We start from the raw sequence: 18549 nt of genomic DNA on the forward strand, positions 1-18549 counted from the left end.
ACAAATGTCATTCTTTGTTTGGTTCTTTGATTGGAAAAGGCTTTCTTAGTACAAGATTATGACTTCAACTAAGTGCAACTGGTGCAATACAGCAAACAAAACAGTTGAGTCAGCAGATAAATGCAATTGCATAAATGTTGAATGCTGTGTGTTTCTAAATCTGTACCAACAGTACATTTTCGAGCACTAATTTATGCTTTATGCATGTATTAAACTAGTATATTAATCTTGGAGATTAAAAATAAGCTTGTTGTACTATCAGCAAAAAAGTTATTTCCAGCTAAAGTAATTTATTTCAATGTGAAAAAAAATCAACAATTACTGAGTGCTATTTCAGTTTTTCTTTCAAATAATCTGAACTTTTTTTCTCTTAATGTTAATGCATTTTTGTAGCTGGAAGGCTATAGCTGTGACTTTTAGAAGTATTCCATTTGGTGCTATTACTGTCAACTCTCATTATTCTTGGCGTATTGCAAACATAAAGATCATCTAAAAGTTCTGATAATTTGTATGTTTTGGATTAGCAGTACTAAACACATCATATCACATGATTATATTGTAATACAGTGAGCAAATAACACTGATTAAGCTTTTGTGTTTTTAGTGAGTAAAGCAGAAATAAAACAATGTTTACTGGTAATGATACAATGCATGATTGTGACCTTTTCTCTAATCCAAGTTTTTATCATTTTAAATGCAGATATAAATAGGATCCTTTCATACTGCAGAAACTAGTTGAGTCTAGATCCGTCACTCATTAGGCCATGTCACCATTAGCACATGGTATGGATAAATAGGTGGAGAGCTGTAGAGAAAAGCAGTCAGACCTGATGACCTTACATCTACAGTGCACAGATTCAGTGATTTCTCTTACAGACTTGGACAATTAGAGTGGACTAAATGCCTGTTTCTGCCTGTGATGCTTTAGGGGCAGTCGTGGAGCACAATTCTCAGTTTATTTTTATGTAGAGGAAGCACATTTTCTGGTTCCTTGGGATCTGTGTACAAGGACTTCTGGGAGAGGTATCTGAAAAGCATCACCCTGATCTGAAATATGAACGCTGAAGTAGCTGTACCTCCTGTTTCTAGCACTGCATGACAGGTTTTGGTGTTAAAGACACTATCCAATGTGTCACTTCTAATGTGACACAAATCTGTGTTTTATTGGGATCAGGTGAAATAAGATTGGGATGCAGGGATGAATATAAATTGGTTTCAGAGACTTTTCTGCCATTGCAATTTTTGTTTCAAAAATTAAGCACTTCTGTTTACACTTCTGAAGTCTATGAATACTTTTTCTAACGGCATTAACTGTGACTACTACATAGAGGAATTGTGCAGAGTAGGTGTGTCGGATATGAGCAATGACATGTGTATAGCTTAACTACTTGAAATGGCCTGGTTCGTTCTCGTGTGAGACTAAAAATAGTCAGGACATCTTCTGTGGGATTTTACCTGTATTCATTATAGTAATAGGACATTAAAATCCTTGCCTTTTTCTATAAGTCCTGCTGTATTACTGGGCTTTTAAGACAGTCAGTCTATGTAACTGGGCTGCCTTACATGCTTTTATAAATGATGTGAGAAACACTACAGATTTTTTATTTAAAAAAAAAAAAAAAATAATCTTTGGCCTGCTGGCAATAGCAGGTCTTAATATGAAGGGAGTGACTGCAAAAATTTAGTCTGTTAAACATTTATTAAAACTCATATATTGATTAGCATTCTCCTGTTAACAACTATTATACTCAGTTTGTCATGTGCCCTTGATAAACAAACCAACCTAAATTTAATGTTACTTTTATTTGATTTTAGGCTTTTTTGCACAGATAGCTTTGCATGGCCCTCTAAATTGTGCCCAGATTTTGTAGTTGTGACTAGTATTAAGAGCCAGTATAGTGTCCTTTGTTTTTTAATACTTTCTATATAGATATTTTTAATCACTGACCAAATATTAACCAGATGTATTCCCTTTGTTTCTTCAGTTGCTTGTAGCTGTAAAACTCCCAAGGTTATACCAGTGGGAAACTGAGGCAGGTTCATATATATAATCAGGTTTATTGACCACAAAGTAGCTGTGACTTTCTTCTTTTGAATACATATAAATTGCTAATATGCTATAGTAGAAAACAGTGTTTCATAGGAGGTCTGTCAGTCTTTTTCTCTTAATCTTGATGGCTTTTATATGTAATGGCATTTCATATGTGTGCTTGTGTACAGAATATAGCATTAGTGATATCATATCTAGTTTGTGTTGTCTAGAAGTATTATGATTTAAGACCATGGGGAAGCAAGTATGCTTCCTAGTTCATTTGTTGTTAAGGCTTTGTTTAAAACTGAATTGCTGGTTATTTGAACTCTTGTCCAGAGTTGGGTATCTCATTTGGCAGGTGTCAGTCCAAGTTAGCTTTTTATTGTCAGCTTTCCTCTGGAAACCCTTAATCTGTGTGCAAACTGGCCTTGAACTACATTAATGTTAGTAAATTACAATTATTCTAAGCTGCAATTATGCTAAGTTGTTTATGCAGTAAACTTGGGGAAAAGAGTAATGATAAGGGTTTAATATTGTAAGAGCCAAGTTAATAGGGTCACTATGTGAGTATAAGGAACGTATTAATTCTTCCAGTTTTCAAGTTAGTTGTCTGAACAAGTATGTAATATACTGCAGGATCTTGAGACTTCTGTCTCTGCTGCCTATGAGGGCCTAGAAGTGTTGTTTTCAGCTAGCGATAGTGCAGATGCTGTTTTGTCTATTGAAGTTCCAGTTGGAAGCTGAAGGATAGTGAGCAAACTGACCATCACCCTGGGCTTAAGTTAGGTAAGTTTCTATCAGACACTCATTCTGTTCCCAGTTTAAGGACTTAATTGTTCCAAGACTCTTTGTGGTTAAAATATTAACCATCTCCTGTCCTCCCAAAACTTAAATTAAAAAGATGGAAAAGATTATTGTGCTCAGCACAGTGCATTACATTTAGGTGGTTTTTATTTCAGTTAGGGCTTAAAGCACAGTATTAAGCAAACTATGTAGAACATGAAACACCTCACTATGTTAGGGAGACTTGTGACTTTGTGAGTATGTGACTTTTTCCATTGCTTAAATGAAGGAGCTACAAGTCATGTGCTATATTTGTGGCAGAACTTTGCTGTTCAATTCATTCACTTTAATAAGCAAGAATCTGTTGTAGCTTACTGATTTGATACATAGGAGTTTTCAATAGCTTTGCCTGAAACTCAAATTTAGATCATCAAATTCTGCTTGGCTGTTAGAAACCTGGATATGCCAGAAGTCTCTGAGCACTTGAGTTTCTGATGCTTATGTTCCTTAACTGCCTTATGTTGTGCTTCTGGTCTTAATCTGTCTTGAACTAGACTTTTAATCATTCACTATTGCCAAGACTAAGTCTTGTCAGGATTTGAAGACTAATTTTTCCTCCTTGTCTGGAGGTGTCTGTTAACCTAGAGTGCACCTTCCTTCCTGAGTCTCTTATATAAATGGCTTAATTTTAAGAAGGTTCACATAAAATATGCTAGACATAGGCTCAAATTATACTGTTACCATGGAGGATGTGAATTTAATTTCAGCTTTTCAAGGCTTCATTTTTTAAGCATAGCAGCTTCAACAAACAGGATTTAGGAAGTACCCCCACTGAAGAGAACAGGAGCTTTGGTTATGTACAGGATGGGACAGTAATAATGTCTATGAAAGAAGTCCAGTCAATTAGGTGAGTTAAATTGAGTTTTAAATCTGAATCCCTGAAAACTGTTGAGGGAGGGGAGAGGAAAAGTCTTTTTTGTTTCCCAAATTGTTATTGCCAGATAAACCCTGAGTCACAATTTCTTAGCTGTCTATAATTACATACGTGGAAAACAAAGATAACTTCAAATACTTGGCTATGTATCTGCTAGCCACTGAACAAAGAATGGATAGGAATTGTTAGAGAATCGTGAACAGAAACTTTAATCTCTCCTGGTGGCTTTTCCTTCAAGGACCCATAATGACAGATTCCAGGAGTATCTTCTTTTTTTTTGCATTTAGAAACTCATCATGCTGATAAAGACTCATTGAATGAAAACGGTTTGTTCTCAGCTTCTCTGAGCTCAAAGCATTATTTGCTTACCCCAAAAAGCCAAACTATTGTGGTTATGAAATAATTAAACAGCCTTGGAAAAGCTCTCTATGTAGGTTAATCTTATTGTATAAAATAGCACCTTTTTCATCCCAAGCGTCATCCAAATAATTCAAAATCTAAGTGCAGTATATCAACCATGAACACTTGGTATCTGTTTCACTAGAAATGGTTCATACAAGTTTTTTTGCCAGGATGCCATTGGCACTTGGCCTTGTTGAACTTCATACAGCTGACCTCAGCCCATTGATCTAGTCTGTCCAAGTCTCTCTGCAGAGCCTCCCTCAGGCAGATCAACACTTCCTCCCAACTTGGTGTACTTGCAAACTTATTGAGGGTGCATTCTATCTCCTCATCAAGATTATTGATAAAGATGTTAAAAAAGAAGTGGTCCCAATACTGAGCCCTGAGGAACACCACTTATGACTGGCCACCAGCTGGATTTAACTCCATTCACCACCACTCTCTGCCCACGCCATGAGAAGCCAGTTTTTTTTCATCAGAATGCTGTGGGAAACAGTATCAAAGCCTTTCAGAAGTCCAGGTAGACAACATCCACAGCCTTTCATCGACCAGGTGGGTCATCTTGTCATAGAAAGAGATCAGGCTCATCAAGCAGATCCTTCGTTTCATAAACCCTTGTTGGCTGGACCTGATCATTTGGATGTTCTGTATATGCTACATAATGGCGCTCAAGATGGTCTTCTCCATGACCTTCCCTGGCACTAAGGTCAGACTCACATGTCTGTAGTTCTCTGGATCCTCCTTTTGGCCTTTCTTGTGGATGGGTACCACATTTGCTACCCTCCAGTCCACTGGGACCTCCCCAGTTAGCCAGGACTGCTGGTAAATGTTGGAAAGAAGTTTGGCAGGTGCATCTGCCACCTCCTTCAGTACTCCTGGGTGCAACCCATCCAGCTCCATAGACTTATGGATGTTTGAGTGATGTAGCAGGTCACTGACCATTTCCTCTTGGATTACAAAATTCTGCCCTACATCCCTGTTTTCCAGCTCAGGGCACTGGGTGTCCAGGGAACAACCTGTTTGACTGCTACAGACTGAGGCAAAGAAGGCATTTAGCACCTCAGCCTTTTCTTCATCCTTTGTCATTTATGTTTTCCCCTGCATCCAATAAAGGATGGAGATTCTCAATTCTCCCTAGTTCTCCTTTTGAATGTATTTATAGAAAAGTTTTTATTGTCTTTGACAGCAGTAGCCAAGTTGAGTTCAAGTTGGACTTTGGCCCTCCTAATTCTCTCCTTGCATTGCCTTACTGCATCTCTTTATTCCTCACGAGAGGCCAGTCCTTTCTTCCAGAGGCCATAAACTCCCCTTTTTTTTCCTGAGCTCCAGCCAAATCTTTCTATTCAGCCAGGCCAGTCTTCTTCCCAAGGAAGAATCTTGCATGCTAATCTCCATTACTGTGTTCTGATGTCTCAGTTTACATCCTTGGAGGAGGCTTCAAAGATAGTAACCTTTTTGCAGAAATCTACATTAACCAGTCTGCTATTCTATATAAATATACTGTGAAGAGCAAAATGCCAGCTTTGGTCTCTATGCAATAGTGATTGGAATACTTGTATAATATATTGCTAGCGTGAAACAGAGAAACAGCTGATGAATCCATGTTTTGATTTTGCCCGGAGTTTTACTGTAAAAAAAATATGCAGTTGTTAAAGTAATGCATCCAGAAAAACACCTTCCTTCAAGGTGACCCTTCTCCCCTGCTTCTAGTCAGATGTGCTTATTTTTTATGTGACATTTATATGTGGAAATTGTTGCTTGAGAAATTAAGATAATGTGATGGATTACTGTATACAACAAAGAGATGGTAACATTTTTTCTGACAGACAAGAGCTGACCATGCTAGGTTTATTTTTATTTATATCTAGTTATGAAACATACTTTGTTTTACATTGATTAAAAATTCGTGATGAATGGCCGATGTAATATTAACATCGAAGAAGAGTGTGCCTACTACATTTTGAATGCAGTTGCCATAGCAACCGCACTGTAGTGACCCAAATTAATTTTCTACCAGTCACTAAATGCCCTGGCAGTTTTTCCTTGTACTAGGGATAAGCAGGCTGGAAAGTACTTGTTTTTTAAAGAATCTTCCCTTACAATTTGTCTCTTGAAAGCAATGGCTGAGCTACGTTAATCAGCCAAAATCTTCTGCCTTAATTTGTGTAGTCAAATGCGTTATATTTAAATTTCACAATTATAGAAAGAAACACTTACATGAATAACTGGTAACTGAATGGAAGTAAATGCACATTATCTCCATAGTAATTGGAATAGACAATATAATATGGTCATTCACAACCTCGGGCACTGCTCTACTCTGCAGCTTTTACACATAGATTTGCTGTTAGTGGGCAAGTCTTCACCGAGCTTGATCTGAAAAAGGCCAGAGAATGCATTGCTCTGTGTGTCTAGCTCCTCAATTAGCAGGATGCTCAGTGAATGCCAGCTGAAAAAGGAGTCTCTTGCCAAGAAAAGGATACAAAATTTCTGATAGAGTTATTAGCTGCTTATCACTATTTTGTAGCTGATTCCCACTTCAAAGCAATTTCACTTGTATAGTTGATTTTGCATCATGTAAGTGTTATGAAGTCAATTGTTCAAGTTTGAAGTTATTGCTCTAATTATTGGACAAAGTAACATAGCAGAGCATGTCAGTGCTTTGAGGAACCTTGTGCAGTTTTGCTCAGTGTGTAGAACTTGGGGGGTAAATGATTTTGCTGATGTTAATCTTTGAGCTTCCTGTTGTGTGTTACTACATCTGTTTTAAACACTGCTGCACTGCTACAACCTGGCAACAACAAGGATGGAAATTTGCTTACATATTTCCCCTTACTGGACTACTCTTTGCCCTACCCTTTTTGTTTTCTCTGGATTTCTATTTCTGCATCAATGGATGCATCTTTCTTACTTGATGCTCATTTTCAGCTTCCCCATTTGTGCAGTCAGAATCATTGAATTCTTTTGGCTGTGGGAAATTGTGTCAAAGGCTTTACTAAAGTCTAGATAGACAACAACCTCCGCAGCCTTTCCCTCATCACTAAGTGGGTTACCTTGTCATAGGAGATCAGGTTAGTCAAGCAGGACCTGCCTTTCATGAACTCATACTGCCTGGGCCTGATCACCTGGTTGTCCTGTGACCTCGAGGTGATCTGCTCCATTATATACAAAGTTCATTTCTGTATGCTGAGTGAGTGCTCCTATATTCAAATACATCTTGTAATATATAAACCAGTGTCATTTTTAGTGTGTATTTTCATAAATGGTGCCTTTAAAAATATGGTCCTAAAATACCTCATGCACAAAGGTTTTCAAATACAAAACGCAATTTTGCCGTTAACTTCATCATAACTGCTCATATTTTATGGTACTGAGTTGACATATCAGCTCATTCCTAGGCAGTGTTCATACAAGCAAATTAATAAGTAAGTACACATCTGACTTCCTGTTTTGTTCATAAAGACAGAGCTTTTACAGATTAATTCTGATCTTTGATAGGTTCGTGGAAAAAAATAAAGGACAAAACTTTTTTTTCAGCTGTAAGACATTATTTCAAGAAGCTTTCTTTTTTTAACCCCTCTGCTGTTTCAACCAAGGTCAAAAAGTTTTTATTACTTATTGTACAAGCTATTTTTTATTAATTTTTAAAATAAATATGTAGAAACTTTGGAAACATACAGTTGTGTTCAAACTAACACAAAGCTTTTAATAATGAAAGCCTTACAAAGTTTATCTTCATTCAAAATGTTAAAAATGCTTGCATAGCAGCTCTGAACGTATTAAAAGAATCATGTTAAGTTTTTGGTTTATGTTAGTAAACATTCAAGAATTTCTGCTGGTAATACCTGGTGTCTTACAGCTACTGAAGTGGGATTTTGTGGTGGTTTGGGGGTATTTTTGTTTTGTTTTGGTTGTGGGGTTGTTGCTTTTTGGTTGCTTGTTTTCTTATTTATTATTTTTTTTTGTCAAATAGCTTTTAAAAGCATAAATCTATTTTCAAAATGAAAAAAGTTGACTGATTACTTTTATGGCTCAGCTGTTTGGATGCTTATATGAGCTTGAGGCTTGAGAAAACTTGACTCTATATTTTTAAGCATTATTTTTGTTTGGAGAAAGAAGACATGAAGAAAGTACAGTAGGACAGTCTGTCTGGTGTCTCATGGAACAATGTTGACATGGACTTAACTGAATAGAGCATGTATCCAACTAAAGAGAAAAGCCCTGAGCAATCCAGAAAGATCTCTTCCTTCATTGTGGTGTCAGGGCTTTTAAAAAAATCCTGTTTTAAAAACAACTGAAAGCATGCTATTGATGACTAATGAAAATCTGTTCCTGAAATATTAATTTCTATAGAAGCCAGCTTATTTATGGAAAATGTACTTTCACATATCGTATCTTTGAAGAAAAAGCCTCTTAAATCCCAGTCATTGCCAAGATCAAAGAATCTAGAAGCTTAATTATTTTGAAATCAGTTTGCAATCAATATGAATAGAGCAAGTACTGCAAAGCAGACAGATGTAGGGGTGGGATATTTGCATAGGTGATCATTCTCCTGCTCCTATAAACTGCTAAACAAATATTTATATAACTAGTATTTCTGTATGCTTTTCCTCTGACATATGAAGAAAAGCAAGTGGACTACGTGATGTGGTTGCTTCTAACACTGGATGATCAAATAGGTGATCCAGGATGTCCCTTCTAGTCCTGTGATCTCTATTTCATGTTCCAGAATGATATCATGATAGAGTTGAAATGCCCTTGTTAATTGTTGGTGATATCCCAATCCATTGTAATAACAAAATGTTTAGTACTGGATTTAAAGGAGTAATGTAGTGAAGTAGGTTGAAAGGAAGCTTAATCAAATTTTGAGGAATAAGTAAGGATGAGTGTCAGGACGATGGAGCCAGGCTTTTGTCAGTGATAGGACAAGGGGCAATGGGTGCAAACTGGAGCATGGGAGGTTCCATGTGAATATCAGAAAAAACATATTTACTGTGAGAGTGACAGAGCACTGGAACAGGCTGCCCAGAAAGGTTGTGGAGTCTCCTTTGCTGGAGACATTCAAAACCCGCCTGGACAAGTTCCTGTGTGATGTACTCTGGGTGACTCTGCTCTGCTGGCAGGGGGGTTGGACTAGATAAGCTGTCCCAACCCCTAGGATTCTGTGATTCTGTGGGGGAAGTGGGTTTAAGTAGTACCTGTGGAAGAGATGCAGGGAACTTATTAACTCTGTCAGGTTTCTGCATTCTTCACTCCAGAAATAGATGCCACTGTTTAAAACCTTACATAATTACACACATACACAAAGAAGTGACATTTGTTCTTAATACTAGGCTTGTTTTAGTTTGAAGAAGACAAATGCAGCAAATACATGTAATACAAGAGAAGGCAGTAATTAAAGGGAAAGGTTAGTATTGGGGTTTTTAAAAATTCAGATTACTACTGCTTGAAGTGGCCAATGTTTATAGCATTTGAGAGATGACTACAAGATTACTCATAGGCAAAATAAACTGATACACTGGGAGTAGAGGGAAGTATATGCATTTCATCGTTTAATTCAACAAATAACCATTTTGTATCTCCTTGACTTGACTTTGGTTATAGTGATCTAAGGAAAATAAATTTCTAACAAGTCTTCAAATAATCTGTAGGCTGATGGATAAGAAATGTGATAAAGCATGAGAGCTTTATTTTAAATCCTTCAGCTGATGTTAAAAGGGGTCTGTCCTACACATAATTTTTATTACAATGTATGTACGAGTACAGGTGTTCACAAACCAGCATATTGCCCCTTACTGAAGAGTCAGCAGGTGTGGTTCTCTTCACACTGTTCAAGAAGGTAAATTCCGTCTAGTTTAGTCATCCCTGTGAGTAATCTCTTTAATGTGGTCCATTTAGGTAAATTGCTTTGTGGAGCTGCTCAGTCAGCTGCCCTGGCAAAATAAGGAGACATCAAATGAGTGGAGAGAGGAGGTCTGTAAATTATTTTTGCTGTGGTGGCCATCGTCTCAGAAATTGGTCACTGTTGTTTAGAGGGATAAAAATCACCAGCCTGACCTTCAGAAATGTCTGTAACAGAGATACTAACTGAATGGAGAGTTTAAGAATGTTGGTACCGTAACAGTATCCTCTTGTACAAATGTAAGCCTATGCCACTCCAATGAGGTTACTGCCCTGGCAGTTAAAAACAACCATAACAGTTGCAAAGCTGTGGGCTTCTTCCCAACAGGGTGCTTTCCTCTTCTCCCTGTGCAGTGGCTGCAGGTCCCTGACACTTTCCCTAAGTAGATATGCTTTGGAAACAGGTCAGGTTCCAGAAGGAGATTTTAGAGATTTTTCAGTCTTTGATTTATCTTGGATTGGTCACCCCTTTTGTTGATCTGGATTGCTGTGTAACAGCATGGGAATTCCTATAGGAATAAGAGAGATGATGGGATTGTGTCATGAAGGCAGGTCAACCTCTTGTCAGAAGCCCCTGGCTCTACTTAGGCAGTTTATGAAACTGTGGTTTCACCTGTGCTTTGTGGGAGTTTGCCAGTGGACTTTTTTGGGCTGGGATCCATGAATGTCCTCAAAGACGTGGCTTTTCTGATGGGTATGCCTTGACCACAGAAATATCCTAATGCACCTGGAAGTAATGAGAATAGACTCGAGCTACTACAGTTTAGTTTTTTTGCAAATGTAACCCCAAAAATAAATTTGTATTTGTTATTACTTAAAATTACTAGCTAGATCACTTGTAATTCTTAAACATACATACAAGTTTAATAATTGCATTTGTCATTCGTTCCTGTGGTTGCCACTATAAATGTATTGGCTGTTTGAACTTTTTGTAGTTGATTATAGCTCATCCTGGAGAGTGTTTGCCCATGGCTTATTTGATTGGTAGGTGACTAAGTTACAATACAACAACAACAAAAAACAAACAAACAAACAAACAAAAGCTTTGATTTTTTTTTTTTTTTGCTAATTGACTGCATTTCTGAAATTTTAAGCCAGTGAAAAATTATTTGTAAGTAAACATTCTGCTACTGGGGAAATAGGTAAGAAAGTGTGTCATTAGCCTTAAGGAATCCTACTTTAGCAGGAGGTAATGGTGACTGGTGCTTCAAGCCAAGATTAATTAATTGAGAAGCTTATAATTTATTGACCTCTGTGGTCTTCCAGAGTGGTCCAGATTGGAGTTGCACCATGAGTATATTTGGCACCTGATTTTCTTTGGAAACAGTAAGTCACCTTTATGTCTTTACCAATGGGTTTTTCTTCTGAGTTACAAATCCCTGTTGTGTGAGCAGTTACAAAGACTAAAATAAATACTGGGTTCACTCACACATTTATAACAATACTGACATTTAACTCGAAAGCCTGTAAAGTTCATTAGTAGAAGCAGCTCATTATGCAACTGGATTCCAATTGTGTTCTTCCTAGACCATGCAGCAGAAGCTGGCATTGCTATTTCACATGAAACAATTTTATTGTGTTATGTGGTACAGTGAGCGAAATTTTCTGCTAAAATAGTCAAATGAAAGTCTGCTTTTTTTATTCTGGTAAAAGCCATCATTAGGTCATGAAACATGTTCTTAAAAGCAACATAAACTCAAATGAACTAATTTTCCTTTAAAGGCAGTAAGTCTGATAATCTTTCATTTTTAAAGACCTTTTAGAAGGCTGCAGAAATAATAAAGCATACCTTTTTTTTGTTTTGTTGTTTTTGTGGGTTTTTTTTTCTTTTGCTTTTTTGTTTTTTTGTTCTGTTAGCTAAATGTACTCAGTGGATAAGTTGCTATGCCATGTGCTGTATGTAGTTTTTTGCTGGGTAATTTCAAGATAGAGTTACCTGCTGTTGGAAGACAGAGCAGTGTAGGAATCCCAGACTGGGTTTGTATTGTACAAAACAAACCACAGGAGATAAGTCTCTCTAAACTCTTGCATGATTCATTCCTGTTCTTAGTTGCCCTTTAAGATATTGATTTCTTCTTTTTTTGCCTAAAAATCAACCCCTTATCTATTGCCACTGTTTTCTGTGTATACAAATAGGAGGATTGTTTAAAATTGACTTCCAGACACTATTGAATGCAGATTTATGCATTTGTTGATAACTGTAACAAAATAGCTGCAGTTCTTGCATGTTTGGTATTGTGACTCTATAATGAAATTTCTTGTGCTCACAATCCATTCTTTATCCAAATGAGGGAATTGTCAGGAGAAGCATGTAAAGGTTTTTAAATCTTCATTTATCTGTCTTGGCAAAATCTATCCCAAAATTTTAAATATTTCTGAAACAATTAATAGGGGAAGGAAATAGTGTTAATGACTTGAACTTTTTTTCCTCTATTAAATGTGTTCTTGCTCTAGAAAGTAAAAGGAAGTGAAAAACTGAGCTTTGAAGAGTGGAAAGAAAATATAAATTAAGGGACTAAGATGAGTTGCTGCTGCTTTTTTCAGATCAGTTAGGAAGTAAGTCTGATGTCAAAGGGAGCATGTCCCTAGTGAAATTTTGAAAACCTAGCATTTGAATGGAGATAGTTTATTTAGATAGATTATTGTAAAATGCTTGCAAACTTGCAACTTCACCGTTCAATAGGTCATAAAAAACTAGCTTTGTAAACACTTTTGCTTGAAGCAAGTTATAACTGAGCTAGTTGGTTGTGGTGTGTTCTGGGAAAACAAAACAAAACAAAAAAACCCCAACAAACAACAAACTCTTAAAATTGAAACCTAGGAATCAAATCTTTTTCAAATTACCTCTTATTAATGATTTTTTAAAGTGTTTTCTGTATGCAGAAAGTGGATGCTAAGGCAGAATTCTCATGTAACTTTTGGAATGTAAGGATCTTAGACCTCTAAGTCCAAGTAGTAAAAACCACACAGAAAAGCTGACTTGTGAGAAATGCTTCTTATTCCATTAAGCATCCTGTGGCCATTTACAAAGGAAGTACTTAAAGGGTTTTCCAAAAATCCACTTCCCATTAATCTTGCCAGGAACTCGAGTGCAATGTTATTCAGGGAGTTTAAACTGTACCAGTACCACAGTGCATACCAGCTAAGATAGTTACAGAAAAAAGGACTGTGGAAGTGTTTTCTGAGTCAGTCTGTTTGTCAACAAATGTCTGTAACCATGCAATAGGGTGTTTGTTTCTTTTCCACCAGAGGTTTCTACATTTTTAATACCATGTTCTAGGCTCTGATCTCTGGTTTAAGAATGGCTTTGTTAGGTCACAGAAGAAATGTCTCTAGCCATAGTATTTTGTTTCCCATAGGATGTTCAACATCAGTACCCCAGGAAAGATAATAGGGTATGTGTGTAATAAAGCTTTTCAGAATATTGTTCTAAGGGCCAATGATCTGTTGCTCAGGGAAGGGCATTTTGAACCAAAGAGAATGTCATTGTTTGCCATGAGTGTTTTCAGACCATTAGTTGACACCATCTGAACTTTCTGGAACCATGTAAACATCTGCAGCAAGGAATTCCCTGGTTTCAAGACTTATGATGTACTTCCTTTTGTTTGTCTGTCTTCATGGATATTCAAGACCTCCAGTAATACATTAAAAACTGAAATTGCAGTGTATCACTGAAGAAAAGCAAGACATACCAAGAGCACAAAACAATTTTTTTTGTCTTGCAACCAAAAGAAGTACATTGCATCCAGCATGCAGAATAAAAAAAGTTTTATAACATTAGTCTATAGGTAGTACAATAATAATGATGACTAAATTCATGCAGCACAAGACAGCCTGTAAGTGCTGTTTTATGCAAGTTTTGCAACTGAAATAGAAGACATGAAAGAGGTAAGAGAGACTAAATGCAAAGTGTCTCAGACACTACAAGCATTCAAGTTTTTGAAGGGCCTAACTTGTTTAAAAGGTGGTTCTTTCTCTTCTCTAAAGAGAAATTTGTTTGGAAGTAGAGCAAAACTGCAATGAGATATGAAGACAATAAGTAATTGAAGCTTTGAGAAGAGATTTCTAGTGTCATAAAATTCCTTTTTGTTACTTCAGCTTTTCCCACTTGTGAAGATGTATCTAATTGCTACTTGGAATCTCTCCTTTGCAACCACCTTTATATGAAGAATTAAGTACTAATGTTTTATCCTTCTTAAATATTAATTATGCTTAGATATAGACTCAGTAATGAAGGTATGCAGGTGAACTTCTGATTTTGAGCTGTGAGGTTAGTAAGCTGTAAACTTGAAGGAGTAATGGCTTAAAAAGAAGACTACAGAAATAAGAGTCTTTCAAAGTTGAGAAGAACAGTGAGAGTATTGTTCTGGTTTTAAAATATGATAATTATTGTGTGAATTTAGTGCAAAGGAGTATACCAAAAGCTTATTTTCTAATTTTACGTAGACCAAATTTTTAAGAGTATCTTAGAGATGTGGCTATTCTGTGATAACTCCCTTGAGTGTGCTAAAAATTCTTCAGGTATTGTAGGAAAGCAATATAGGAAATATGTTTTTAAAACAGAAAATTTGTACTATTTCATGGAATCACTCTGCAGGCTAAAGAAGCCATGGCATGCCTAAAGGGATTTTAAGATGCTGGGATTCAGTATTGATAAAAGGGTGAGATTTGAGCAGGGGGAAGAGATAAAAGTCCAGTTGTCATTAGCAGGCCTAATTTTGTTGAAATAAGGAAAGTAAAACTATTTGCTTTATAAAAATGCCACATTATTCCAGGGCTATCAAGGATTTTTAAAGTGAACTTTATGGAGCAAGATGGAAAATTGTTGGTATAAAGAATATTGTAACTCCGTACAGATTAGATAAGTTTTAGGACATTATATTAAATAATAAATAATATTAATTAAAATATACTGAGCTATTCAGGAAGTTTTAAAATTTAAGCTTTAGGGAACAATATTTGGAAGGTTCTCTGTTACTGTGTTATTGATCATCACTTGGGCATGCCAACGCATTGTTGCTCAGAAATTTTAACCACCTTGTTCAATCTTGGCATAATTTTTGTGTGTGTATACTCCTTTGCCTTTGTTCTTCAATTAACCTTCAGAATCTTTGTTCAGTTGTGGGGTTTTTTTGTTGTTTGGTTTTTTTTGGCACTGCTTACATCATGTGGAGGAGAAGACCTGCTATCTTTCATTGGTTTGAAGCACTTGTGTTGCTAAACAAGTAGTATTTGTTCAGTATCCTTTTTTTGGCTTGTGGTCATGGTCTAAATTTTGGTTATCTAGGGATGTTCCCATGTCCTTCTCAGACGGACAACTGAAAACATGGCTTGTATTCACTGTTTTGTCAGGACTGTAGAAGTGAGGAAAATGAACTCAAGTTTCTTGGTTCCTGCTGCTGATCTGTGGTCTGAACTTTGGCCCCTGGGATATGAGTCTACTGAGAAAATACAGAAGGAGACATTTTCAAATTATGTTTAGATTATTACTTAAAGAAAGCTATATGAAAATAGATTTAATGTGAATAGTCAAAGGACCTTGTAGGGGAAGTAGCAGGTATTTTTTTAATTCCTAGTTTGAAAGCCGCTATATATAATATACAAGGTTATTTTTATGATCATCTTGAAAACGTTCAGAATGTGGTCCCTGAAGAAACATGGGTTTGATCCTCAATTTATGTAAATCAGCTGAAATCCAATGTTTGAATCTGCACTTCTCCGTTATATTAGACCTCTGTTACTTGAAAATGTCAAACAAAAACCAAACAAACAGTAACTTTATTTTGAATTGTTTTGAATAATATTATTTAATGACCTGTCTGTACTCTCAGGGTGTTTCTAGGTGTATTTAAAGTGAGGGTGGGGGGGAAACAGCACTCTGGGGTTGCCTTTTGTGTAAGGCATCTGACATCAAACTTATCTGTCTTCCTTTTAGAAAGTCTGGAAAACTAATGTGCTAGTAATAACTTGTTTAAAATTAATAGAAATGCAAATCCCTTCAAGTGGTATGTCACACATTCAACTCTCTGGAACTAATATGTTCGACTGGATCTTATTTTGAAGAGTACCATAGTACCAAGTAGCATAGCAACAGCTTTCTTTTAAAAGATACCCAGTTTAAAATGTTTTCAGAGAATATGTAAGACGTTCCTTGTGTTCTCTCTTCACTTCTGTTTTCCAGCCCCTCCCTTAGTCTTGTTTGTCTCTACTTCTTTGTTTCAGTTGTCAGTAATTTATTTATTTTTCTCCTCTCTGTGTATATATTCTCTACTCAATCCTTTCTTTCCCACTTTGCCTAGTTTGTTTCCATTTATTCCTTCTTTGTTTTTCTTTATATGTGGTTGGATGAACACAGATCTGAGAGAGAATAAACAATCAAAGAGCTTCTGTACACATCTTTCATTGTACATGTGAATGAAGAATGATGGTATGAAGAGGAGGTGAAAGACTACCTTGTCCTGCTTTTCCTATACTTCACCTTGCTGGGTTGCTGAGGTTGTTCTTGTTTTATATGTGGAGAGTGGCATTTTGCTGTACTTGTATACAAATAAATTGGGAGAAGTTGGTCTTACTGAGAGGATAGGAAAGGCATATGAAGAAAAGGCTGAAAAGCAGCCAGCTGAAAATGAGAATAACCTCAGGGAGCTCAAGTTTTGAACAGATGAGCAATGATGATACGGTTAGTGGAGCTGAACTGTAACTCAAGGAAGAGGCATGCTGGTGTTTGGAGTATCTTGATGTTTCCTGTAATACAAGGTGATGTTAACAGCTGCACAATGACAGTGACCTACTGGGCAATCTTTGTTGATTCTTGTATCATAATCCTGCCTTTTTATTGTGTTCCCTTTCTTTTCAGGACAGCTGCAGGGTAAAAAAAAAAAAAAAAAAGCTTTTGAGGGGCGTCTTTAAACTGAAGACCAGCTGCATGCATTATCTACTTAGTGTGTCCAGCTTTTTGATTTTTTCTCCTCATTTGAAGCTTATTTTGCCTGTATACATTCTGCTTTCATGTGCATCTCAAATTACATTGATTCTCAGTTGTTTTCCTGTGGTTTGATGGCTTGGTATTTTGATGGAGATTTGTTTCATGATTTACTACTGCAATGGATTGATAATAATCAAGAAGCTTAAGAGTAAACTGCTTTAGGTTAATAAGGCAGCCATTCTACGTGGTAAAGAATGGTGCTGAATCACAGAATCATCCTGGTTGGGAAGGACCTTGCAGATCATCAAGTCCAACCATAACCTAAATCCGCCAGCCATAACCTTGTCTACCCATTCAGTGCTTAAATCATGTTGCTAAGCACTACATCTATATTTCTTTTAAACTCTTCCTCGAGGGGGTGGGCCCCCCCCCCCCCCCCTGGCCAGCCTGTTCCACTGTCCAACCACTCTTTCAGTAAAGAAATTCTTTCTAATATCCAGTCTCAACCTCCCCTGGTGCAGCTTCAGGCCCTTTCCTCTGGTCCTGTCATTATTCACTAGGGAGAAGAGGCCAACTCCCACCTCCTTACAACCTGCTTTCAGGTAGTTGTAGAGAGCAGTGAGGTCTCCCCTCAGCCTCCTCTTCTTCAAGCTAAACATCTCCAGTTCCCTCAGCCTGTCCTCGTAGAACTTACTCTCCAGACTAGCTTGGTAGCTCTTCTCTGGACATGCTCCAGAAACTCTTCATCCTTCCTGTAGTGAGGGGCCCAGAAATGGAGACAGTACTTGAGGTGTGCCCTCACCAATGCTGAATATAGGGGCATGATCACCTCTCTACTCTGGCTGGCCACACTATTCCTGATGCAGGCCAGGATGCTGTTGGCCTTCTTGGCCACCTGGGCACACTGCTGGCTTCTGCTAAGCTGGCTGTCAGCCAGCACCCCAATGTCCTTCTCCACCACAGAGCTTTCCAGCCACTGATCCCTAAGCCTGTAGCTTTGCATGGGGTTGTTGTGACCAAAGTGCAGGACCCAGCACTTGGCTTTGTTAAACCTCATACAATTGGCCTCAGCCCAACGATCCAGCCTGCCCAGGTTTCTCTGCAGAGCCTTCTTATCCTCAAGCAAGTCAACACTTCCACCCTGCTTAGTGTCATCTGCAAACTTAGTTAGGAAGCACTCCATCCCTTCATCTAGGTCATTAATAAAGATATTGAACAAAACTGGACCCAAAACTGAGCCCTGAGGGACCTGAATGACTGGCCACCAACTGGATCCAACCACATTCCCTACAACTCTATGGGCTCAGCCTTCCAGCCAATTTTCTGCCCAGCTTCTCTAGGAGAATGCTGTGGGAGACGGCGTCAAAGGCTTTACCAAAGCCTAGATAGACAACACCCACAGCTCTTCCCTCATCCACCAGGCAGGACACCTGATCATAGAAGGAGATCAGGTTAATCAAGCAGCACCTGCCTTTCCTGAACCCATGCTGGGCCTGATCCCATGGTTGTCCTGCACTTGCCATGTGAGTGCACTCAAGATGAGCCTCTCTGTGATTTTCCCTGGGGTCAGGG

Source organism: Chaetura pelagica, unplaced genomic scaffold, assembly GCF_000747805.2.
Source record: "Chaetura pelagica isolate M959 unplaced genomic scaffold, ChaPel_1.0 scaffold8, whole genome shotgun sequence".
Taxonomy (NCBI): Eukaryota; Metazoa; Chordata; class Aves; order Apodiformes; family Apodidae; genus Chaetura; species Chaetura pelagica.